The sequence below is a fragment of the Phyllobates terribilis genome, unplaced genomic scaffold (assembly GCF_046119375.1).
Source record: "Phyllobates terribilis strain yellow unplaced genomic scaffold, ASM4611937v1 Scaffold_2__4_contigs__length_985480577, whole genome shotgun sequence".
Taxonomy (NCBI): domain Eukaryota; kingdom Metazoa; phylum Chordata; class Amphibia; order Anura; family Dendrobatidae; genus Phyllobates; species Phyllobates terribilis.
The window spans coordinates 495,083,698-495,110,527 of NW_027362762.1; the positions used below are offsets into that span (position 1 = coordinate 495,083,698).

At 46.4% G+C, this 26,830-nt stretch overlaps 1 protein-coding gene across 1 annotated transcript in view; it reads left to right on the forward strand.

Moving 5' to 3' along the window:
• The window catches only part of EPHA10 (EPH receptor A10), a 1,221,975-nt gene that overhangs the window by 854,940 nt on the left and 340,205 nt on the right, over positions 1-26,830 (forward strand). The gene's annotated exons all lie outside the window — the stretch shown is intronic.

The following is a 26,830-nucleotide window of genomic DNA, read 5'->3' on the forward strand; positions in this document are numbered from 1 at the left end:
TTTTTATTGTAGCACCCCGAGGACTCGGCTGCTACAGGGGTATTGCACCTCGAACCAGAGGTGTGGTATTCCACTCCCGGGTAAGGACGGAGTGTGGGACCGAGCTCAGTTAGTTGCATGCACTACACTCATCCCATTTCCGGGGGACAGAACAACGGTACTCCCACTAGGTAGATGTGCAGGTACGACAGCGTCTGTCCCTGGCTGGAGTGGGCAGGGGGGAGGAACATCCCAGTAGTGTAGGAGCAGACAGGGGAGGGACTCTGGGCATTGGTAGGAGCCCATTGGGTGCTAGTCACCTGGGCTCGGGTGTCAGAGGGAGTATAAGAGGTGGGCACCATCTTGAGACAGGAGGTTGAGTCTGAGGAGAAGCTGAGGGAGAGTTCAGCCAGAGAGGGCTGACAGGGAGCTGTGGCTCCGGCTGGGCCCAGCTCCAGGGCCAGGCCTGAAGCGTAGAGAAAGAGGAAGAAGAGGAAAAACCCAGTGAAAGGCCCAGAGACACAATTAGAGGGAACCCTGAGATCCCACAAGTGAACTAAGACGGGTGAAGGGTTGGCAGAACAGGGTACCGGATCCCAAACTGGTAGAGGCTAAACATCCTTAGCCAGGAACCGGAGGTCGTGGACAAGTTTTGGCGCGACCCCTCACCATATCCACCAGGAAGGCAAACCACGCATAGGGTCAGGGAAGCCGGGAAAGGTTTCGCCACCAAAAGACCCGAGGGAGCCGGACAAAGGTGGGTCCCTGGTGAGGACGGCCCGTAGGAAGGAATAGAGGGGAGCTTGGGACCACGCTCTGGAACTGCCTGGGGGTTGGCCGAGTCCCGCACCTGGTGGAAGCAGCACGGCTCGGGTGGTCACTGCTGGCCGAAGTGACCGGAGCAACACCTGTGAGTAAAAGCCTTGAAACTGCACCACACGTCTCTGAGCTTCCTTGCTGCACCATCACTACCACTATCTTCCACATCTGCTGCCCTGAGGTCATACCCCTCCCGTTGGGGGTTCTACCAGCTACGCTGCACAACCTTACCACCGGCCTCAGCGGTCTGCCCTGCAGCGGCGGCTTCATAGCCGCATTCAACGGGTGGCGTAGTCGAACATTCTAACATCTACTGCTAAAGACTGCCGCTCAGTTTGACTCCCTGGGCACGGACCGGGTCACCGCCACGAGACTACTACCCCCATCTGATCCGGCTCCGGGTAAGCCCCCGTGCGCGCGATGCCGCACGACACAGCAGGCCCAGGGGCGCGTCATTATCACTGTAGACTTTTCTGCCAATAGGTTATCTATTATATATCTATATATAAGTAATTATATTCATCTCTTGTTAGATCCATATGAGCTCCTATCAATCCCCATTGTACAGAAATGTGTCTTATAAAATGAGGACCCGATTAATCAAGACTGTAATGTTCACATCGGTCTTGATGAAGGGTGTGCTGGAGTCAAATGCTCTTGATTCAAGAAGAGGTGCTCGTCTCTTCATGAATCTGGAGCCAGTGCATGTAGTAGGCTCAGGAGCTGAGCATGCAATGTACCAGGGAAAGATGGCTCCAATCAGTACTGTTTAATCATTTAAATACCCCTGCCAATCACTGAGAGCTTCATCTAATTAGTGTGGATACTGGTACACATATTCCCCAACTCCCATTAGGTCCCTCTGTCATGAACACGAGGAAGTCCCCCATAGATGCCTTCCTACTCCTCCATTGAAGCCTAAACTGTCATTTTGACTATATTCTGCAAAACAGTAGTGTATAGAACAAGCGATCTATTGATTGCAGGTTCAAGTCCCCCAAAGGGGAATAAAAAATACAGTAAAAAATAAAATAAGTTAAAAAAATGTAAATATATAAAATTTTAATTACTCCACTTTTTGCTCTATTATACCAAAGAAATAGATAAAATTCATTAACCTGTACAATATACACTGTAAAGAGAATACAAATCAAAACACCAGAATTGTGTTTTTTAGCTCACTACACCACCTTAAGAATATGAAGAATATGCAATAAAAAGTGAATACAATCTCATATATACGTGAATATGGTATAAATAGTAATAACAGCTTAATACTCAAAGAAAAAGCTCTCAGAAAGATTCATCAGCAAAAAATGTAAAAAAATTTACAAGTCTCAGAAAATGGCGACATAAACCAAGTTTTAATTTTTCACAATTTTGCGATTAAATAATTTATTTTTTTAATAACTTAAATATTAAAAACTATACAAGTGTGGTATCACAGTAATTGTGCTGACATGGGAAATCATGTTGCCAGTTCACCTTCACTGTACATAGAGCTGTAAAAAGTTTTTTCTGTTAATTCACCAAATTTGTATTTTTTTCCCTAATTTTGATTAGACTGTATGGTAAAATTAATGGTCTCATTCAAAACTACAACTTGCCTCAATAAAATACAAGCCCTTATATGTGTGTCGAAGGAAAGATAAAAATGTTATGGCTCTTGGAAGCAGGGGAGGAAAAACAGAAGTGCAAAAAAGTTAAAATTACTCAGTTATGAAGGAGATAAACATTCATGAATGGCATCAGGAGTGTTTACTAGCATCAAGTTATATCCTATGAAATTCCTGGGACGTGGAAAAACATTTCATAAACATGTCTAACAGTGAAATTTGGAATCCTATCAACACAACATGATTACATTAAGACAGAAACATGGGCCTCTCAAAATGAATAAGTCCTTTAGTTATGCAGAACAATAAACTAATTAGCTGTGACAAGCTGTAGCTAAATCAATACTGAACCTTTCCTATTATGTATAATTGTATTTCCAAGGCATAACTGCATATCCAATTTGAGTTGAACAAATCAAATATCGTAACTAAAAGTCTAATCATGGAGGATCATTTAGAAAATGAGATGGCCTTAATTTGAAAAAGAAAATTGCGCTGCCAAACCTTTCAGTGAATCATGCATGTAGATGACAAATATTGTTACTGACACTAAGAAATGGAAGTCAAGAAAAGAACTTAAGCTCTGTCCGATTATGTACATGATATGATGCTCATATATATCAGAACTTTTCCAGTTTCTAATGTGGATAAAGGCATAGTATAAAGGATATTCATATCTCATGGGTTATTAGATTATTGAGTCTCACAGTAGAAGACGTATATCAGTTATATCCCAAAACACAATCAGTATATATATATATATATATATATATATATATATATATATATATATATATATATACAGTACAGACCAAAAGTTTGGACACACCTTCTCATTTAAAGATTTTTCTGTATCTTCATGACTTTGAAAATTGTACATTCACACTGAAGACATCAAAACTATGAATTAACACATGTGGAATTATATACTTAACAAACAAGTGTGAAACATCTGAAAATATGTCTTATATTCTAGGTACTTCAAAGTAGCCACCTTTTTGTTTTGATGACTGATTTGCACACTCTTGGCATTATCTTGATGAGCTTCAAGAGGTAGTCACCGGAAATGGTCTTCCAACAATCTTGAAGGATTTCCCAGAGATGCTTAGCACTTGTTGACCCTTTTGCCTTCACTCTGCGGTCCAGCTCACCCCAAACCATCTCGATTGGGTTCAGGTCTGGAGACTGTGGAGGCCAGGTCATCTGGCGTAGCACCCCATCACTCTCCTTCTTGGTCAAATAGCCCTTACACAGCCTGGAAGTGTGTTTGGGGTCATTGTCCTGTTGAAAAATAAATGATGGTCCAACTAAGCGCAAACCAGATGGAATAGCATGCTGCTGCAAGATGCTGTGCTAGCCATGCTGGTTCAGTATGCCTTCAATTTTGAATAAATCCCCAACAGTGTCACCAGCAAAGCACCCCCACACAATCACACCTCCTCCTCCATGCTTCACGGTGGGAACCAGGCATGTAGAGTCCATCCGTTCACCTTTTCTGCGTCACACAAAGACACGGTGGTTGGAACCAAAGATCAAATTTATCCTCTGAAGCAGAGGTGACTCTTGGTCTTCCATTCCTGGGGCGGTCCTCATGTGAGCCAGTTTCTTTGTAGCGCTTGATGGTTTTTGCAACTGCACTTGGGGACACTTTCAAAGTTTTCCCAAATTTTCGGACTGACTGACCTTCATTTCTTAAAGTAATGAAGCTGCTTTTTTCTTGCCATAATGCATATTCTAACAGTCTATTCAGTAGGACTATCAGCTGTGTATCCACTTGACTTCTGCACAACACAACTGATGGTCCCAACCCCATTTATAAGGCAAGAAATCCCACTTATTAAACCTGACAGGGCACACCTGTGAAGTGAAAACCATGAGGCTCACATGAGGACCGTCCCAGGAAAGGAAGACCAAGAGTCACCTCTGCTTCTGAGGATAAGTTTATCCTAGTCACCAGCCTCAGAAATCGCAGGTTAACAGCAGTTCAGATTAGAGATCAAGTCAATGCCACACAGAGTTCTAGTAGCAGACACATCTCTTCAACAACTGTTAAGAGGAGTGTAACATACCTGGCGGCGTCCTTGCATGGTGGTCCATCTCCCACTGTGCAAGAGCGCGCACTTGATCTCCAGTCCAGAATGTCTCTCTGGCTTTCCTCCATGCTGTCTGTTTGTGTCTGTTTCTGCTGCTTAAGGGCGGCGCCCGATCACTTCCTGCTTTTTGTACCTGCTGTGGGTCACACCCCTTGTGCGTCCTCAGCCTATTGCTGTCTGTCACCTGGTATATAGCTCAGCTGCTCCCATCTATCCCTGCCTGAGCATAGTGTTTCATTCAGTGTGTGCTTGCACTCTGAAGGTGCCAGGTCCCGTTCTTTGTCTCCTGCTTTGCGGTATCAGTTCCCGTGTCTGAACTGAGTCCTGTCTATTTCTCCTGCTTTGCGGTATCATTTCCCGTGTCTGAACGGAGTCCTGTCTATGTCTCCTGCCTTGCGGTATCAGTTCCCATGTCTGAGCTGAGCCCCGATGGGTAATGTGTGTGTGTAGCGCAATAGTCCTCCAGCCCAATGAGACTACTGCCCACCCAGAATCCTCACAGGGTGACTACGCTTTCCGGAATACTTCTCCCAACCTCAAGAGGCAGTCCAGACGTGCTAGACGTAGAGGCAAGCCGTCACGCCAGGGTCTGTCATCCCTGAGACCTCCTGACCCCAACCTTGAAGTTCTACTGAAGCTTCATCTCCCTGTATCCCGGAGAAGCCCCAACGGGTAATGTGCGTGGGTAGTGCACCAGTTCTCCTGCCCGAAGAGACTTCTGCCCATCCAGACTCCACACAGGAGAACTTCCTGCACCCGGCATCAGATGCTTCACCCACTTTAACCGGTGTGCATGTCCAAGGATGCTCCAAAGCTGTGGTTACCTCAGAGTCTGTGCACCTCTACTACCTGGTGGAGGACCCCCTGTTGCCTCCTGAATCCTCCGGGATACCACTCGATGACAAATGAAGAGAGACTTCTCTACACCCGGTACTCGATACTTTGTCCGCTTCGTCCTGTGAGCCTGACAATGGGTACCCCAAAGTGGTAGTTACCCCCGAGTCTCTACACCCCTCCGACCAGGTGGAGGACCTCCAGTTGTCTCCTGAACCCTTCGGGGTGCTACCTGGTAGCGAAAGGACAGAGACTCTCCTATACTCTGTACCTGATACCTCGCTCGCTTCGTCCAGTGAGTCCAACCTAGTGTACTCCGAAGCAGAGGTTACTCCCGAGTCTCTACACCCCTCCAACCAGGCAGAGAACCTCCAGTTGTCTCCAGAACCCTTCGGGGTGCTACCTGGTAGCGAAAGGACAGAGACTCTCCTATACTCTGTACCTGATACCTCGCTCGCTTCGTCCACTGAGTCCGACCTAGTGTACTCCGAAGCAGTGGTTACTCCCGAGTCTCTACACCCCTCCGACCAGGCGGAGGACCTCCAGTTGTCTCCAGAACCCTTCTGGGTGCCACCTGGTGGTGAATGGACAGAGACATTCCTATATCCTGGATCTGATACCTCGCTTGCTTCGTCCAGTGAGTCCGACCTAGTGTACTCTGAAGCAGAGGTTACCCGTGAGTCTCTACACCCCTCTGACCAGGCGGAGGACCACCAGTTGTCTCCAGAACCCTTCGGGGTGCCACCTGGTGGTGAATGGACAGAGACTTTCCTATACTCGGTACCCGATACCTCGCCTGCTTCGTCCAGTGAGTCCGACCTAGTGTACTCTGAAGCAGATGTTTTCTCTGAGCCTCTGAACTCTTCTGACCCGGCGGAGGACCTCCAGTTGTTTCCGGAATCCTCCGGGGTACCACCAGATAACAAAGAGACAGTGACTTTTCCTCATTATGTACCTGATAACCCGTCTATTTCTTCCTGTGAGCTTGACAAGATGTACCTCGAAGCAGAGATTACCCCCAAGTCTCTGTCCCCCTCCAACTCGGTGAAGGACTTCCAGTTGTCTCCTGTACCCTCTGGGGTGCCACCTGAAAATATGTGGAGAGAGACTTCCTTGTGTGCTGTTCCTGGTACTCCACCCGTTTCGTCTGTTGCTGAGGATGGCTGGATAGGAGGTAGCATCCTAGCTAACCAGATGAGATCAGTTTTTCCTGTGGACAGTGGAAGTGATCTCCTTGAAGTGAACGACTGGTCCTCGAATTCCCTGCGGAAGATTCTGGCAGGCCTGAAGAAGAGGGGGCGTAAGGAGGGGGGGTACTATAACATACCTGGCGGCGTCCTTGCATGGTGGTCCATCTCCCACTGTGCAAGAGCGCGCACTTGATCTCCAGTCCAGAATGTCTCTCTGGCTTCCCTCCATACTGTCTGTTTGTGTCTGTTTCTGCTGCTTAAGGGCGGCGCCCGATCACTTCCTGCTTTTTGTACCTGCTGTGGGTCACACCCCTTGTGCGTCCTCAGCCTATTGCTGTCTGTCACCTGGTATATAGCTCAGCTGCTCCCATCTATCCCTGCCTGAGCATAGTGTTTCATTCAGTGTGTGCTTGCACTCTGAAGGTGCCAGGTCCCGTTCTTTGTCTCCTGCTTTGCGGTATCAGTTCCCGTGTCTGAACTGAGTCCTGTCTATTTCTCCTGCTTTGCGGTATCAGTTCCCGTGTCTGAACTGAGTCCTGTCTATGTCTCCTGCCTTGCGGTATCAGTTCCCGTGTCTGAGCTGAGTCCTGTCTATGTCTCCTGCCTTGCGGTATCAGTTCCCGTGTCTGAACTGAGTCCTGTCTATGTCTCCTGCCTTGCGGTATCAGTTCCCGTGTCTGAACTGAGTCCTGTCTATGTCTCCTGCCTTGCGGTATCAGTTCCCGTGTCTGAACTGAGTCCTGTCTGTGTTCTCTCGTCTGCCTATCCTGGAGGCTGTATTTCCAGGCCTGTCTGAACTCGCTCCTAGCCTGTTCCTCCCGCCTTCTAGGGGCCGATTACCTAGACCTGTTCCTGTATCTTGTCTGTCCTGTCTGAACACGCTCCTAGCCTGTTCCTCCCGCCTTCTAGGGGCCGATTACCTTGACCCGCTCCTGTATCTTGTCTGTCCTGTCTGAACACGCTCCTTGCCTGTTCATCCTGCCTCTCTGGGGGCCGTATTCCCAGACCCGCTCCTGTATTCCGCTGCAGTGTCGGTCTCCTCCGTACACTCAGTTCCAGTCTGAACTCTCTCCTATCCTTTACCTGTTTTGCCTCTATGTCCGTTCCCTTCCTTTTTCTGCAGAGTCTGAACTCGTACCTAACTCCTGCTTGTTGTCTCTGTACTCCTGTTTGTGAGTTTGTGGTCCACTCGCTACTTCACTGCAAGTACCCTGTGGGTATCTGGCTCTGCCTTTCCCTTCCTGTCTGTTCCGTGTGAACAGAGCCCTGTCGCCCCTGCTCAGCCTTGCCTGCTCTGTCTCCTTTGCTCACCGCTCCGGCGGTTCTAGCCTGCTCTGACTCCTTTGCTCACCGCTCCGGCGGTTCTAGCCTGCTCTGACTCCTTTGCTTACCGTTCCGGCGGTTCTAGCCTGCTCTGACTCCTTTGCTCGCTGCTCCGGCAGCCTTGCTCCGCTCTGACCCTTTTGCTCACTGCTCCGGCAGTCTCGCTCCGCTCTTATCCTTTTGCTCACTGCTCCGGCAGTCTTGCTCCACTCTTGCTCACCGCTCCAGGCGGTCTCGACCTGCTTTACTCTTGCTCACTGCTCCGGCAGTCTCGCTCAGCTCTGACCCTTTGCTCACCGCTCCTGGCGGCCTTGTCCTGCTCTACTCTTGCTCACCGCTCCAGGCGGCCTTGTCCTGCCCTGTTCTCGCTCACCTCTCTGGGCGGCCTCACTCTGCTGTGTTTGTCCGCCACATCTGTGGTTCTGTTCCTGAGTCCCAGTGTGTACTGGGTCCTATCCCGCCAGTGTCCCTACCTGCTAGTGCCTCCCTGTCTGCACTCTAGCTGTGCTTGCCTGCACCCCTCTGCCTGTATTGTTCCTGAGTCCCAGTGTGTACTGGGTCCTTTCCCGCCTGCCTGCATACCAGTCGTGCCTGCCTATACCCACCAGTCTGTGTGCCAGCCTACCAGTCTGTTCCTGTATTCCCCTGTGTGGGTCAACAGCCGTGTCCGGGGTCTGTCCTGGAGTAGCACCTGGTCCCTCTGCTCGGTTCCGCCTTGGTGCACTGGCGTCGTATGCCGTCGTGAGACCCTGGTCGGATCGGGTGAATACCTAGTTACGCCCCTCCAGGCATTCACTCTCCTGCACGGTCCAGTGGAATCACTACAATCACACGCACACGCCGCTCAGCCCGGGCATGTGCATTACAAGGAGACTCTGTGCAGCAGGTCTTCAAGGTAAAATAGCTGCTAGGAAACCACTGCTAAGGACAGGCAACAAGCAGAAGAGACTTGTTTGGGCTAAAGAACACAAGGAATGGACATTAGACTAGTGGAAATCTGTGATTTGGTCTGAGGAGTTCAAATTTGAGATCTTTGGTTCCAACCACCGTGTCTTCGTGTGACGCAGAAAAGGTGAACGGATGGACTCTACATGCCTGGTTCCCACCGTGAAGCATGGAGGAGGAGGTGTGATGGTGTGGGGGTGCTTTGCTGGTGACACTGTTGGGGATTTATTCAAAATTGAAGGCATACTAAGCTAGCATGGCTACCACAGCATCTTGCAGCGGCATGCTATTCCATCTGGTTTGCGCTTAGTTGGACCATGATTTATTTTTCAACAGGACAATGACCCCAGACACACTTCCAGGCTGTGTAAGGGTTATTTGACCAAGTAGGGGAGTGATGGGGTGCTATGCCAGATGACCTGGCCTCCACAGTCACCAGACCTGAACCCAATTGAGATGGTTTGGGGTGAGCCTGACCACAGAGTGAAGGCAAAAGGGCCAACAAGTGCTAAGCATCTCTCGGAACTCCTTCAAGATTGTTGGAAGACCATTTCCGGTCCCAACCCCATTTATAAGGCAAGAAACCCCACTTATTAAACCTGACAGGAAACACCTGTGAAGTGAAAACCATTTCCGGTGACTACCTCTTGAAGCTCATCAAGAGAATGCCAAGAGTGTGCGAAGCAGTCATCAAAGCAAAAGGTGGCTACTTTGAAGAACCTAGAATATAAGACATATTTTCAGTTGTTTCACACTTGTTTGTTAAGCATATAATTCCACATGTGTTAATTCATAGTTTTGATGCCTTCAGTGTGAATTTACAATTTTCATAGTCAAGAAAATATAGAAAAATCTTTAAATGAGAAGGTGTGTCCAAACTTTTGGTCTGTACTGTATATATATATATATATATATATATATATTTATATATATATACACTAGCTATTGAACCCGTTCACCCCCGGGTGGCAAGCATTTTTATTGGTACATGGTCTCCCATGCTGGTATTTGCTGCCCACTTCCTGGTATTTGCGCTGCCCTCATACTGTCTCTACCATCCTATCCTGGTTTGGCACCCCTCACCCACAATCCTGGTATGCATAGCACCCCTTACCCCCAATCCTGGTATGCATGGCACCCTCACCCCCAATCCTGGTATTCGTGGCACCCCTCACCCCCAATTCTGGTATGTGCGGCACCCCTCATCCCAAATCCTGGTATGCGCGGTACTCCTCACCCCAATTCTGATATGCATGGCACCACTCACCCCCAATCCTGGTATGCATGGCACCCCCCACCCCCAATCCCGGTATGCATGGCACCCCTCACTCCCAATCCTGGTATGCATGGCACCCCTCATCCCCAATCCCGGTATGCATGGCACCCCTCATCCCCAATCCCGGTATGCATGGCACCCCTCACCACCAATCCCGGTATGCATGGCACCCCTCATCCCCCATTCCGGTATGCATGGCACCCCTCATCCTTATACTGGTATGCATGGTGCCCCGCATTCCTATCCTGGTATGTATGGTACCCCTCATCCCTATTCTGGTATGTATGGCACCCCTCACCCCCCAATCCTGGTATGCATGGCCCCTTCAGACCCCAATCCTGGTATGCGTGGTCCCCTCACCCCCCAATCCTGGTATGCATGGTCCCCTCACCCCCCAATCCTGGTATGTGTGGTACCCCTCACCCCCCAATCCTGGTATGCATGGTCCCCTCACCCCCCCATTCCTGATATGCATGGTCCCCTCACCCCCCAATCCTGGCATGCATGGTCCCCTCACCCCCCAATCCTTGTATGTGTGGCCCCCTCATCCCTTTCACGCTGTACACATACAAAAAAATAAACACTCTTACTCACCTTTCTTCCCTGTGCTACAGTGCTGCTGTGTCCTGTTCTGCCGGAGGCCGGGGAAGGAGTGCAGCACTGGAGCACCGCGCGGTCCGGCGCCATTTTGCTGAAGACACACTGCAAATGTGTCTTCAGTAAAATGGTGCTGGATAGCGCTATGTGCATGCGCTGATCCGACGCCTCACTCCTGCCCCCGTCTAAGGCGAAGAGAGGCGCCACGGCAATGCTCCTCCCAGTCAAGTAAGTATCTAATTATGGCTCCGGAGATCGCGGTATGTGTTCAGTGTCTACGCATATTGCGATCTCCGGCGCCATACACTCCTCTTAACTGTAACAGCTAGATGCCTGCTTCTGTCTGGAGCCAGACTGCGCATCACGCATGCGCAGTCAATAAAGGCTTCAGACAGAGACACACATCCTCGGTTATATTATTGATGTATAAAAAGTTATGCAACATTTTAGTATACATTGGGGCTTGGGATGAGTGGACCTGTGGAAGTTCAGGTTCTGGTACGTACCCGTATTCCAAAGTTCGGTTTGCTTACTAGAACTCTTCCCAAACTTGAACCAGAACGCAAGCCCCATTCCGAGGTGGAAAATTCTCTCTCACTTGCTTTGCAACGGACTTCTCTCGGAACTCCAAACTCAGCAAAAAACTTCTAGGAGAAGTCCATGTTCGGCGTTTAGCACCAGACACTAACTGTCCGTTATGAACCCTGCATTTTTCAGTTCAGGTTTGCTCATCTCTAATTGGGACAAATTTAAAAATACATGTATTTATATGAGCCATAATACCTACTTGGATTAATATTATCTAAATTTAAATGGTGCAAATGAAATCTAGATTTTTCACCAAATGAGTCACTTATGTTTTCTAACTTAATGAATATGTCATAGGCATGAAGGACATATATCCTAAAATATAGTCACTCCCAATTTTCCACATTTTGTACTATGTAGTGTGTAATTTCAGGAAAATGCGCAATATTTCTGGCAGAGTTTACAGTGTAAACTGGTGCAAATCAATATTAAGCTTCCCATTTATGTTTTAATTTCCATTGTCAAGATATTTTACTCTGTCCTTATGTTAAAAAAGGGGGTAAATTGTATCTTTTTTACATAATGCCCCATGAGTGTTATATGTGCATATACTTCTGATAAAATGTACGTATATATATATTGAAAATAGGAAGAAATTAAAATATACATAGGGGAAGTTATTTATTGTATATTGTGGTCAGCAAAAATGAGTACACCATCTTTGAAAAGTAAGATTTTAATCAATATTTCACTGAATGCAAGAAGAGTTTCTAAAATTTTGGCAAGACTGAGCTTCATAAAACATTATTTTAACCTATAACATTAAAGTAAGGTTGATAATATAACTTTGATTACAAAATATTCAGTTTTAAATTAGTTGATGCAAAAGTGAATATACCATACATCAAAAACAACATCTGGTATTTTGTATGACATCCATGATTTTTAAGGAGATCGCCATTTCTTCTAGGCATAGAATGAACTAGTTGGCGACATATTACGACATCTATCTTTTTCCATTCTTCAAGAACAACCTCTTTTACAGTCTGAATGCTGTATGGAGGATGATGCCTAATAGTGTTGAGCCACCCCCGTAGTGTTTGGGTTCGGTTCGGTTCGTCGAACACCGGGATGTTCGAGGAACTGTTCGTCGAACACCTTAGAACACCGTCGAACACCGTCGAATACCGTTAAAACCAATGGCAGGCAAACAAAAACACATAGAAACACATAGAAAACACCTTCAAAGGTTTCCAAAAGCTGACAAACTGCTCAGAAGACACTCTCTTTAAAAAAGCCGGCCGGCAATTCAGCAGCGGCATACACCAGTACCCGAAAATTTAGACAAGAAGGAATAGAGCATCACACATAGATTAGATAGATAGAAACATGTCAATCACATTTATAATAAGTACAGTGATAGTGTTGATTACTGTACTTGTCATTTAGTGTTAAAATAAAGGATTTATTAAAAAAAAATTGGCGTGGGTTCCCCGTAATTTTAGTCTCTAGCGGAGGTTAAGCAGACTACTGGGGCAGATGTTTGAAGCCTGGGAAGGGGCAATACCCACGGAGCTTCCCAGGCTACTAATATCAGCCCCCAGCTGAATACCTAGCCTTTACTAGCTATTAAAATGGGGGACCCCCAAAAAAATGACGTGGGGTCCCCCCTATTTTAATAGCTAGCAAAGGCTAGGCATACAGCTGGGGGCTGATATTAATAGCCCAGGAAGGGTGCCATGAATATTCGCCCTCTCCCAGGCTAGAAACACCAGCCGTTAGCCACCCCAGAAATGGCGCATCCATAGGATGCGCCAATTCTGGCACTTAGCCTTGCTCTTCCCACTGCCCTGTAGCGGTGGCAGTGGGGTAATAGGGTTGGGGTTGATGTCAGCTTATGCCAGCTGACATCAAGCCCAGGTTAGTAATGGAGAGGCGTCTATAAGACACCCCCATTACTAACCCCATAGTCAAAGTTACAAAAAAACACAAACACCCAGAATAAAGACGTTTAATTGAAATAAAGACACAATTCTTTATTGTTCTAAATTAAACCATACTTACCATCATGCCCATTCCAGCTGAAGCCAACGATCTCCTGCAATAAAAGTAAAATAATAAAGCATCATCATCCTTACCTTCACATGGTTCCCACGACAGCTTCAGCTCTGCTACATTCACATGACAGGCTGAACCGCAGCAGAACGCTGCCATCCAGCTTGCCATGCGGCAGACACTGTGAAGCGCAGGCATGCTTGCGCTCCACAGTGTCTCGCTGTGACGGCATAAGGATGAGCCGAGGTCATGTCCAATGAACTCAGCTCACCTCATGCACGTCACTGACAGCGTGGGAAAATTCTCAGCGCTCAGCGCTTGAGCAGGAGAATTCTCCCACGCTGGGATGGTATTGAGATGACAGGCTGGATCACAGCTGAGCGCTGCCATCCAGCTTGTCATCCTTCATAGACACTGCAAAGTGCAAGCATGCCTGCGCTCTGCAGTGTCTATGAATGATGGCATGCTGGATTGCAGCGCTCAGCTGTGATCCAGGCTGTCATCTCAATGCCATCCCAGCGTGGAAGCATTCTCCTGCTCAAGCGCTGAGCGCTGAAAATTTTCCCACGCTGTCAGTGACGTGCATGAGGTGAGCTGAGTTCATTGGACATGAGCTCACCTCATGCACGTCACTGACAACGTGGGAAAATTCTCCTGCACTCACCGCATGCGCAGGAGAATCTTCCCACGCTGTCAGTGACGTGCATGAGGTGAGCTGAGTTCATTGGATATGAACTCGGCTCATCTGGATGCCGTCACAGCCAGACACTGAGGAGCGCAAGCATGCCTGCACTTCTCAGTGTCTGCCTCATGGCAAGCTGGATGGCAGCGTTCTGCTGCGGTCCAGCCTATCATGTGAATGTAGCAGAGCTGAAGCTGTCATGGGAACCATGGAAAGGTAAGTATGATGTTGCTTTATTATTTTACTTTTATTGCAGGAGAATGTTGGCTTCAGCTGGAATGGGCGTGATGGTAAGTATGGTTTAATTTAGAACAATAAAGAATTGTGTCTTTATTTCAATTAAAGGACTTTATTCTGGGTGTTTGTGTTTTTTTGCAACTTTGACCTGGGGTTAGTAATGGGGGTGTCTTATAGACGCCTCTCCATTACTAACCTGGACTTGATGTCAGCTGGCATTATAAGCTGACATCAACCCCAACCCTATTACCCCACTGCCACCGCTACAGGGCAGTGGGAAGAGCAAGGCTAAGTGCCAGAATTGGCGCATCCTATGGATGCGCCATTTCTGGGGCGGCTGACGGCTGGTGTTTCTAGCCTGGGAGGGGGCCAATATTCATGGCACCCTTCCTGGGCTATTAATATCAGCCCCCAGCTGTCTGCCTAGCCTTTGCTAGCTATTAAAATAGGGGGGACCCCACGTCATTTTTTGGGGGGTCCCCCATTTTAATAGCTAGTAAAGGCTAGGTATTCAGCTGGGGGCTGATATTAGTAGACTGGGAAGCTCCTTGGGTATTACCCCCTTCCCAGGCTTCAAACATCTGCCACAGCCGTCTGCTTAACCTCCGCTAGAGACTAAAATTACGGGGAACCCCACCGCAATTTTTTTTTTAATAAATCCTTTATTTTAACACTAAATGACAAGTACAGTAATCAACACTATCACTGTACTTCTTATATATGTGACTGACATGTTTCTATCTATCTAATCTATGCGTGATGCTCTATTCTTTCTGTTATAAATTGTCGGGTACCGATTCTGAATTGCCGGCTGACTTTTTTAAAGAGACGGTGCATGAAAACACTAATATTTTTTTTAATAAATCCTTTACACTAAATGACAAGTACAGTAACCAGCACTGTCACTGTACTTCTTATATATGTGACTGACATGTTTCTATCTAATCTATGTGTGATACTCTATTCTTTCTGTTCTATATTGTCGGGTACCGGTGTATGCTGCTGCTGAATTGCCAGCTTTTCATGTTTCACTGTGAGCACTGTTCCCATCGATTTGGGCAACCACTGTAATGCCACAACCACCATGGCTGTGGCATTACAGTGAGTGGCAGACAAACCCTGCATGATTGGTGCTCTTAATAGCGCCAGACATGCAGGACACGCTTTTGGTGCACGAACAGTTATCGAACATAACCTCGAACAGCCGAATTTTTTGCAAATCGTTCGCGTTTGTCGAACGACTCGAACACCGCCCAAAAGAGCTCGAATTTGAGATTGGCGAACAGTTCTAGTCGAACACCGCTCATCTCTAATGCCTAACTTGTCTCAGAATTCTCAATAGGTGTTCATTATCGTTCAGATCAAGATATATGCTTGGTCAATGAATCACTTTTACCCTATTCTTCTTCAGAAATTCAACAGACGTCTTAAATTTGATTTTTAGATCAAAGTCATGCAGGAAAGTGCCTACCAAGGCCATGAAGTGATGGTAGCTAGTGATGAGCGAATGTGCTCACCACTGCTCGGTACTCGCCCGAGCATCTCACTGCTCGAGATGAATCGGTGCTCTGCAAATATTACCTGGTTGTTCGGGTGGGAGCACGGGTCCCCTCCCTGCATGTTTGGCACTCTTTAGAGAGCCAATGAACATGCAGGGATTGCCTGCAACACACTGTAATGTCATAGCCATGTTGGTTTGTGACATTACAGTGATTGGCTGGCCACACAGCATCATCAGGTGTATATAAAACTGGGCGCTGCCATGCTCGTCACAGTCTACCACGGAAACAGGCAGAGTAGGGAGAGGTGCTGTTATGTCAGGGAGAGATTTGCTTGTTTAAAGTTAGTATAGGTATTCCACAACATATATCTATAATATCCATCTGAACTAACTGAACTAATCCAGCTGCATATAAGCAGTGGGGATAGCAGGAATTAGGCAGGCAGGCAGTGTATATGGCAGACTGCAGTGCATATAGCAAGAGGGTACATTGAACGTCCTGTTAGTCTAGGTATTCCACAATGTATATATGTATATACATACTGTATATATATCAGATCTCGGCTGGCAGGCAGTGTATGTGGCAGACTGCAGTGTATAATACAGCACAAGAGGCTCCATTCCAGTTCTGTCTGCTGCTTCTGTTACAGATATTTCTACAAATAGCCCCAGGTATCAGGGGCTAGGGATAATTCTTTTTTTTTATCTTAATCCTGATTATTTGGTTAAAAAGCAATCCAGAGAACACCGTTTTTCTACTCGATTTGCTTGTTGCCACAGCAGAATACAGCCAGATTCTTTCCATATTACAGCGATAAAAATCAAGAAATTTGTAGTGAACGTGGAAAATATTGGCCTCCATTTAAATTTTGTTGCAGTGTGTCAGTGAAGTTATTGACACCAAGTCACTGTGAAAAATAGTAATCTACAGGCCAGCTATTTAAAACTGTGGTTTTCCGTCACACGTATCACATATCACTGCGGTTTAAATCCAGCCATTTGTAGTGAACGTGGAAAATATTGTCCTCCATTTAAAATTGGCAAGGTGCGTGGGAAGGGACGGGGAAGTGGACATGATGGTGATGATGGTTCATGCAGAGGATGAGGCAGAGGCAGTGGGCAAGCTGAAATTGTGCCACAACAAACACCCACATCTTCTCATTCGACCATCCTGTCCCAATTAATAGGGGACCACAGAACACCACTATTGAACACAGAACAGTGTGAAAAGGTTATTGGCTGGATAGCAGATAAATCTTCCAGTCACTTAGCCACCGCCACCACCACCCTGTCTTCCACACAGTCAGGTCTCAGTAGCTGTGAGTCTGGCATATTCCTCACCCTGATCCTCCTTCCTCCCACCATGCCAAGTGCCCAGAGACAACTGATCCCACACTTGAACACTCAGAAGAGCTGTTCACTTTTCCATTTATAGATTCAGGCCTCTTGCCCGGTCCACTTGAAGCAGGGCAAGAGGAGATCACATGCAGCGATGCCCAAATATTTGAGCAGACACAGTCACACGAAGGCGATGGTGGGAAACTGTCACAAGAGGTAGATGATGATGAGACACAATATACAGAAAGTCAGGAGAAGGACCAGGGTGCGGAATTGGAAGATGAGGTGGTGGATGATGAAGTCACTGACCCAACCTGGCTAGGTGACATGCAGAGAGAGGACAGCAGCACACAGGGGGAGGGAGCACCACAACAAGCAAGAACAAGTAGTATGGTGGCCGCAGACAGAAGGCGGGTAACCGTTTCCCGTAACATCAACATAACGGAAGTGATCAGTACAATTGTTAGGTCTTCCCGAGTCTGGTTGTTTTTTAAGGGCCTTTAACCCCAAAAACTAGCAGCCTGACCAACACCAGCAAGATCAGGCACATGGCAGCACAGCACCATACTAAGTGGGCTGAACCCCAGGGTCCAGCAACAGTGTCTGCTGGTGACACCACTGCTTGTTCTGCTGTTGTGCGTGCACACCAATCCCCTGTTCATGGCGCATTCCAAGATGCATCCCGCCCTGCAGCTTTCGTTGAACACTTTCAACTAGCACCATCATCAAGCACGTCCACGTCCTTGTCCCAAAGCATCATTCAGTTGTCCTTACCCCAGTCCTTAGAACTCAAGCGCAAATACGCAGCCAACGCCCCACAGGCCACACTACTAAATTCACACATTTCGCAAATGCTTTTGTTCGAAAAGTTGTCTTTTAGGCTCGTGGAGACAGAAGCTTTCCGCAACCTCATGGCGGCGGCCGTCCCTCGGTACTCGGTCCCCAGCCGCCACTTTTTATTTTGGTGTGCCGTCCCTGCATTACACAAGTACATGTCCCATGACATTAGCCGTGCTCTCAACAATGCAGTAACTGGGAAAGTCCACCTAACCACAGACACGTGGACAAGTGCTTGTGGGCAGGAACGGTATATCTTGCTGACGGCACACTGGGTTAACATAGTGGAAGCCGGGACCCAGTCGGACCTTGGGATGGAACACATCCTTCCGACACCCTGGGTCAATCATGGTTGCCTCCACATTCTACAGCTCCTGCACCTCCTCCTCCTCTTCAGCATCCATCTTCGAAATGACTACATGAGTCGCAAGCTGGAAGCACTGCAGCACTGCCTCGGTCAAGTGGCAACAGGCTGTGCTGAAGCTAATATGCTTAGGTGACAAACCACACAATGCTGAAGAGTTGTGGACAGCTCTGAAAGAGCAGGCAGATCTGTGGCTGACACCGCAGACTCTACAGCCAGGCATGGTCATGTGTGACAATGGCCGGAACCTGGTGGCGGCTCTAAGGCGAGGCAAGCTCACACACGTACCAAGCCTGGCCCATGTACTTAACCTCGTGGTTCAGCGGTTTCTCAAAACCTACCTGGATCTGTCAGATCTGCTTGTCAAAGTACGCCGCCTGTGTGCCCATTTTAGAAAGTCAGCTACAGCTTCCGCCTCTCTTGCCATGCTTTCACAGCATTTGCAGCTTCTGGCTCACCGACTGGTGTGTGATGTCCCCACGCATTGGAACTCTATATTGCAGATGTTGGGAAGGATTTGTGAGCAGAAGAGGGCAGTTGTTGACTACCAGCATCAATAAGGCCATCGGTATTCAATTCAGACTCCACACATAAAACCTCAGGAGTGAACATGGATGTCAGAACTCTGTACCATACTCCAAACCTTTGAGGACTCCACTAAGATGGTGAGCGGCGGTGACGCCATAATTAGCATCACCATCCCACTTCTCTATCTTCTGAAATGCTCTCTGCTCTCAATTAAAGAGGATGCATTGCAGGCAGAGCACAATGAGATGGAGCAAGGAATGATACAGGGTGATTACGCACAGCATGCCTCATCTCATCCCAACGTGGATTGGGTGACAATGAGGAAGAGGAGGAGGAATAACAGGAGCTAGTGTCCTGCGCTATAGATGGTACTACGTGGACAACTGCCATACCGTCTGTTCAGCGTGCATGGCATGACGGCAGAAAGGAGGACTAAGAGGAGGAGGATGAGGAGAAGAGCATGGTCAGTCGTCCTCTTGGTGAGGACATGGAAGTCCTACCTCTTTGCAGTCTGGCACACATGGCTGAATTTAGGTTAAGCTGCCTTTCTTGTGACCCTCGCAATGTCCAAATTTTGGGTGACAGTCATTACTGGTTTGTGACGCTTATAGACCCACGCTAAAGGGAGAACTTTATGTCTCTTATTCCTTTGCAGGACAGGCCTAATAAAATGGGGCAGTACGAGAAGGCCCTTGTTGCGGAATTAGTAAAAAAATTCCCATCTGAAAACGCTGGCGGCAGAGGTCACAGTTCGTTGGACAACCAAGGAGTACAGGCGAGAGAGACACATATACAATCCAGCAGAGGCAGGGGAACACTGTCAAAGTTCTGGGACAGTTATCTCAGTCCAACCCATTGCACAGGCCCTGAGGCAGGGGGTACTCTCCAAAGGAGTGCAAAGTTTTGGAAGATGGTGAGGGAGTACCTTGCCGATAGTAGCAACCTCCTTCAAGAATCCTCTGTGCTTTATATTATTGGGTATCCAAGCTGGAAATGTGGCATGAAATGGCTCTCTACGTCTTGGAGGCCCTGGCCTGCCCTGCCGCTAGCGTTTTGTCAGAGCGGGTTTTTAGTGCCGCCGGTGGAATTATAACCGATAGGCGCATTCACCATGTGAACTGAAAATGCTGACAGGCTGACTCTTATAAAAATGAACAAGGGCTGGATTGGGCCAGACTTCTCAACACCACCAAATGTTAGCAGTGTAACATAAACTTAAATACAATGGTTTTTTTTTGGGAGGTCTAACTCTATTTCCACGCACCTCTGTCTTCACACCCAGACATAGTTATACACTTTCTGATTTTGTCTATTTGCTCTTGTCCCCCTCCTTCTCCGCATCCTCATCCTCTATATCACTACCATATGTACCATATTAACATATCTACATCTCTTGCAAGGGGCATTGGAGTTCCTCCAAATTTTTGGTAGCCATTGCTTCATTGCATAGGCAAACACTATCGGAGACCCACTTCCTAATAATGGGAACATTGTTTTTAGGAGGCTCTCTGACCTCTACGTCTCTTGCAAAGGACATTAGAGTGCCTCCAAATTTTTGGCAGCCCCTGCAGTCACTGCATACGCAATAACAGTATAGGAGAGTCACTCGATAATAATGGGAACAACAAAACATGGCCGACTGATAAGTCTCTAACAGTAGCGATGGCCGACTGCTGGCCCTTTAAGAATAGTAAGGTCCGCCTGATGTCTCTATAAAAATAGGTTTGTGACTTTCAGAGTCCCTCCATCATAAATGAAACAGGATGTGTCTGATGATGTGTAACATACCACCTGGCCAGATAAGGTTGTAAAATGTTAAAATGACATTTCCCGCTGAATGCATTTGTTTTAAAAAATAACATAAAAAAAAACACAGTAGGATCATTCTTTAGTATAAAAACCAGCATAGCCAATGTAACCTCAGTGTAATCACATTGTTCAGCTCCTGCACCTCCTCCTCCAGTTCGGCCTCCATCTCTGAAAGACCACATCAGTCAGAAGCTGAAAGCACTGCAGCACTTCCTTGGCCAAGCGGCAAGAGGCTGTGCTAAAGATAACATGCTTAATGCTTAGGTGACAAACTGCCCACCGCTGCAGAGTCGTTGAAAGCTGTAACACAGCAGAGTCATTGAAAGCTGTAACACAGCAGCCTCATCTGTGGCTCTCACCACTGAGCATACAGCCAGGCATGGTCGAGTGTGACAATGGGCGGAACCTGGTGACGGAGAAATGACAGCCGGAGCAGATATGGTTTCCCAAGTAGGTCCTTTCACCGAGCTACAAAATATGGCTGTGGTGAAATACAACTCACCAACAAGCTGTGGACTGGCTTCGTACCGTCCCTGGCCACATTCACTTCACCACGTGTTTGTGGTTAGGCAGTCATTCTCAGTAAGTGCACTGGGGAGGACACGGGTAATGTTGTGAGACCCGTGCTTGTGGAAGGCGGAAACGACACCAGGAGAAATAGTGGCGGCTGGGGACCAAGTATGGACACCCGGCCTCCGCAGCCATGAGGTTGTGAAAAGTTTCTGCCTCCACGAGCCTAAAAGGCAACATTTCAAGTATAATCAGCTGCCCAGAAATCTGGAAGTTTACTATTGAGGCCTTTGGGTGGGTGGCTGGCTGGCAGACTGCATACTTGTGCTTGCATTCCAAGTAACAAAAAACTAAGCAGATAGTGGCCTCTATTATGATCATGGCCTCACATCAGCACTATAAACTCTCCCGATGGAGAAGCCAGGGCCCACCGGAGGAGTCTCTGGTTCTCTGGTGGGCCCGTCCAACTCTGCCAAGAAGCAGCCCTGGCTAAGAAAAGAGTGTGGGTGTGGGAATGTTCCCAGACACTCTATGGCTGCTTTTATAATGTGGATTGGACGTGCTTATGCATGTTATTTCTGAAACCGCACTGCAGATCAGGCCATTGCCCAACTCTGTAGTCATGAAATCAAATGGCAAAAAAAGATGTTTGTAAGTCGAAACACCACCGACAAGTGCAAGCTGATGTTGGACGGGCTGCCATTGCTTATACGACAAGCTGCATTAGAGGACTTCCTGGGAGAAATGACAGCCGGAGTAGATACGGTTTCCCAAGTCAGTCCTTTCACCGAGCTAAAAAATATGGCTGTGGTGAAATACAACTCACCGACAAGCTGTGGACTGACTCCGTACTGTCCCTGGCCACATTCACTTGTCCACGTGTTTGTGGTTAGGTGGTCCTTCCCAGTAAGTCTATTGGAGAGGGCACGGGTATTGTTGTGGGACCTGTGCTTGTGGAAGGCGGAGACGACACCGGGAGAAATAGTGGCGGCTAGGGACCGAGTATGGACACTCGGCCGCTGCCATAAGGTTGTGGACAGCTTCCACCTCCACGAACCTAAAAGGCCACATTTGAAGTGCAAGCAGCTGTCAAAAAATTGGCAGTATAGTATTGCAGCCTGTGGGTGGGTGGGTGCATACTTGTGCTTGCATTCCAAGTAACAGAAAACTAAGCAAATGGTGGCCTCTATCATCATCATGGCCTAACCTCGGCACTATGAACTCACCTGAAGGAGAAGCCAGGGCCCACCGGAGGAGTGTCCGGCTCTCTGGTGGGCCCGTCCAACTCTCCCAAGAAGCAGCCCTGGCTAAGAAAAGTGTGTGGGAAGGTTCCCAGACACTCTAAGGCTGGGTGGCTGGCTGCATACTTGTGCTTGCATTCCAAGAAATGGGGTTGGGACAACTGAACACTGCGCTGGGACAAGGATTGCTGCAAGTCTGCAACGACAGGTGCATGGTGAGAGGCATCTTCGCATGCGTCAAGGATCACTTATGATGGGCACACCTAGGCAGTGACCTGGGAGTCAGAGATGCTTCCATGGGTCTACCCCATGCTGTTCCCATGTCTTTTCAGCACTGTATGCATGTGTATGATGATGTGTCACACACCACATGACCAGATAAGGTTGTAAAATGTTAAAATGACATTTCCCGGTGAATGCATTTGTTTTGGTTGAAAGCAATGGAAAAGTGCAAAAATGCATCAAAAACGCTACGTGTGAACATAGCCCAAGGTGTGGAAAATCATTTCTGTTATTGGTTATGTATTTTGCCTTATATACAAGTCATTAACTTGGAAAGGATGTTCTTTAACATATTTCCCAGGAAAATCCATTTTGGTTTTGTTTTTGCATATTTTATTGTGAGTCCGTAAAAGTGGCATAATACCTCTCACAATGTTGTTGACAGCAGTGACCTGGGAGTCAGAAATGCTTCCAGGGTCTTCCCCATGCTGTTCCCATGTCATTTGAGCACTGTCCCCATTGATTTAGGCAATTTTTAGGCCCTCTGCAGACCGCCGGGGGGAGCCGCCGGAAAAAATGCTTGAGGATCCCATAGACTTACATGGGACTCGTTACTCGGACCGAGCACTCGAGCAGTCCAATTTGCTCGACCTGAGCAACGAGTACCCGAGCATTTTAGTGCTCGCTCATCACTAATGGTAGCATCATCTCTATCACTATAGTGCCGTACATCTGTGAGAGCTCATGTTTTTAATCTGGGAGTGGACCAATCTCCATGGCCCTTTCCAAGGCTATTAATAGCAGCCCGCAGCTGTCTTTTTAGCCTTTGCTGTTTATTGAATATAGGTGAACCCCACGTCATTTTTTTGGTGGGTCTATCCTATAATAACCAGCAAAGACTAAGCAAACAGCTGTGAGCTGATATTAATAGCATGGTTACCTTGAGTGTGTATTTTACCATACTTGTTAATAAATTTAAAAAAAATGAAAAAATAGAGTGGGGTCCCCTGTAATTTTATAACTACTTGAGGGAAAGCTAACTGCAGGGGGCTGATATTAATATTCTGGGAATGAGCCAATAGCCAGAAAGGTTCCCGGGCTATTAATATCAGCTCACAGCTGTTTGCTTAGCCTTTACTTGTTATTATATGGAAGACACCCCAAACAAATGAAGTGGGGTCCCCTATATTCAATAACCAGCAAAGGCTAAATATACAGCTGCAGGCTGATATTAATAGCCTAGGAAAGGGTCATGGTTATTGGCCCCCTCCCAGTATAAAAACATCAGCTCTCAGCCGCTCCCGAAATGGCTCATCCTCGCTCTTCCCACTTTCCCTGGTGTTGTGGCAAGTGGGGTAATATTTTTGAGGTTGATGTCAGCTTTGTAATGTCAGCTGACATAAAACCCACAGGTTAGTAATAGAGAGGCATCTATAAGACACCCCCATTACTAACCCCATAGTCATACTGTAAAAAATACAAAGTCAGAAGAAAGTCCTTTAATTGAAAGAAAAACACAGGCTCCTTTTTAAATAAATACTTCCAGTACCTCTTTTCCCATTTATTACTGTATAATCAAAATAATAAACCACCATATTCCTCACCTGTCATACGAGAAGATAATCCATATCTGTCCCACAATGAACTCCTGCTCTGCCACATAGGGTTTGTTGAGCGGTGGCATGATGCGACCACTCAGTAAGCCAGCCATAAAACACTGAGACAGGAGCATGATTATGCTTCCTGCAGTGTGTAGCGCTGCAATGAGAAAGGTCATCGGAGTTCATAGATGATGAACCCTGGTCACCTCACTTATGGCACTGCTTGCTTCATGAGAACTTTCAAATCATCCAGATCATCGTGAGACATGGCCATTAATGGATTATCATCAGACAGGTGAGGAATATGGTGTTTTATTATTTTTTGTCTTTTACAGTGAGATATGTGCATCAATGGATTATTGGCGTAAATGTAAGTATAACTTTGCTTTTTTACTTTTTGTGAATAAATAGGTAAAAGAGGGTGGGGAGTTGTTATTTAAAATAAAGGAGTCTGTGTCTTTCTTTCAATTAAAGGACTTTATTCTGGCTGGGTATTTTTTAGAATTTGACTATGTGGTTAGTAATAGGGGCGTCTATTAATCGGGGTGTCCGTGGCCCCTTCCCAGTCTGAGAATACCAGCCCCCAGCTGTCTGCTGTAGCTTTGCTGGTTGTCAAAAATGGAGGGGATCCCTTGCCATTTTTATAAATTTATTTAAATAATTAAAAAACATGGCATGGGGACACCTCTATTTTTGATAACCAGCCAATATAAAGCTGACAGCAAGGGGTTGCAGTCCACAGCTGTCAGCTTTACCTGCGCTGGTTATAAAAAATAGAGGAAAGCCCATGCCACTTATTTATTTATTGCACAGGTGGCGGCTGATGAATACTTTCATCAGCTTTGCCTGCTCTTGCTGCTATCAGCGAGACCAGGCGTACGTTGACAAGAGTAGTAATCTCATCAGTCAATGCCTGTTACTGGTGGTAACCTTTTTACTGCTGGTAAGACCTGCTGGCTCACATGCTGTCTTCTGACAGCATGGGAACCGCAGCACCCTGACCTGCGGTAATGACCTTACCGCCAATCAGAGCCTGTGTTTCATGCACTGTCACACAGATGAAAGCCTGGGAAACAACGGATGTTTGGAACCCCATTCATCTGAATAGGTATCGGGTTCAGGTATCGTTCTGATACCCGAACCTAACTGTTTTTAAATGTTCAGCCGAACCCGCCGGACCCGAACAACCACGGGTTCACCCATCACTAGTGCTGTTTTCTTCTTTAATATACTAATGTTTTCAATATGAATATTGGATATTAATATGTACACTGGCAGAGAGAAGGTTTCTTCTTACTCCATTACTCATATATTTCTTGTGTGTATTCTTTTTTTGTAAACTAATAAAATAAATTTGCCATTGACCTTGATGTGTTGAAAGAATTATTTTATTCCATTAGCTTAAATTTCCTTTCCAAATGTTCAGCGCAAAAAATGCAGGTGAAGTCACATGCCCCAGGTCTGAAAACATATGTATAAAAGATAAATTTTACCATGTTTGAAATACATTGACAATATTAACCGATTTTTATTGGAAAATTAACCGAGTATTTGCTGAATAGTGGTCATTTTGGATATACAAAATTCCTTGCTCCTCGTATTACATATTGCTTTTAGCAAAGTTGTTTCTGTCTCCAAGCCCTAACTAAAACTTCTAAAGACATAAGGGACAAATCACCAAGACTGGTTTTGATGAAGGTTTCGTTGAAGTAAGTTGCTGAAAATTCATTAAGAGGCACGTAAATTAATTTGGTGCCTCTTTCAGCTGCAATGCGCTGATACTACTTCTCCTCCTGAGGCAAAATGTAAAATAACTCCCCTACCCGCAGTGTAATTTAAACTTGCAATGAATAAACACAATTCTGTCATTTTTTTGAGGTGGTTATGCTTTTAAGGTAGTCATTATTATTTAGTCACCTCAGGAACCTTGCGCCAATGATCATCTGATCGCTTGTTCTGTATTGTTCAACAATATCACATTATTGCAGTATATACAGTGGCATGTAAATGTTTGAGCACTCCTGGTCAAAATTACTGTTATTGTGAATAGTTAAGCAATTTGAAGATGAAATAATCTTTAAACGGGCTAAAGTTAAAGATGACACACTTCCTTTGTATTTTAGATTAAAAAAAAACATATACAGTACAGACCAAAAGTTAGAACACACCTTCTCATTTAAAGATTTTTCTGTATTTTCATGACTATAAAAATTGTACATTCACACTGAAGGCATCAAAACTATGAATTAACACATGTGGAATTATATACTTAACAAAAAAGGGTGAAACAACTGAAAATATGTCTTATATTCTAGGTTCTTCAAAGTAGACACCTTTTGCTTTGATGACTGCTTTGCACACTCTTGGCATTCTCTTGATGAGCTTCAAGAGGTAGTCACCGGAAATGGTTTTCACTTCACAGGTGTGCCCTGTCAGGTTTAATAAGTGGGATTTCTTGCATTATAAATGGGGTTGGGACCATCAGTTGTGTTGTGCAGAAGTCAGGTGGATACACAGCTGATAGTCCTACTGAATAGACTGTTAGAATTTGTATTATGGCAAGAAAAAAGCATCAAAGTAAAGAAAAACGAGTGGCCATCATTACTTTAAGAAATGAAGGTCAGTCGGTCAGAAAAATTGGGCAAACTTTGAAAGTGTCCCCAAGTGCAGTTTTTAAAACCATCAAGCTCTTCAAAGAAACTGGC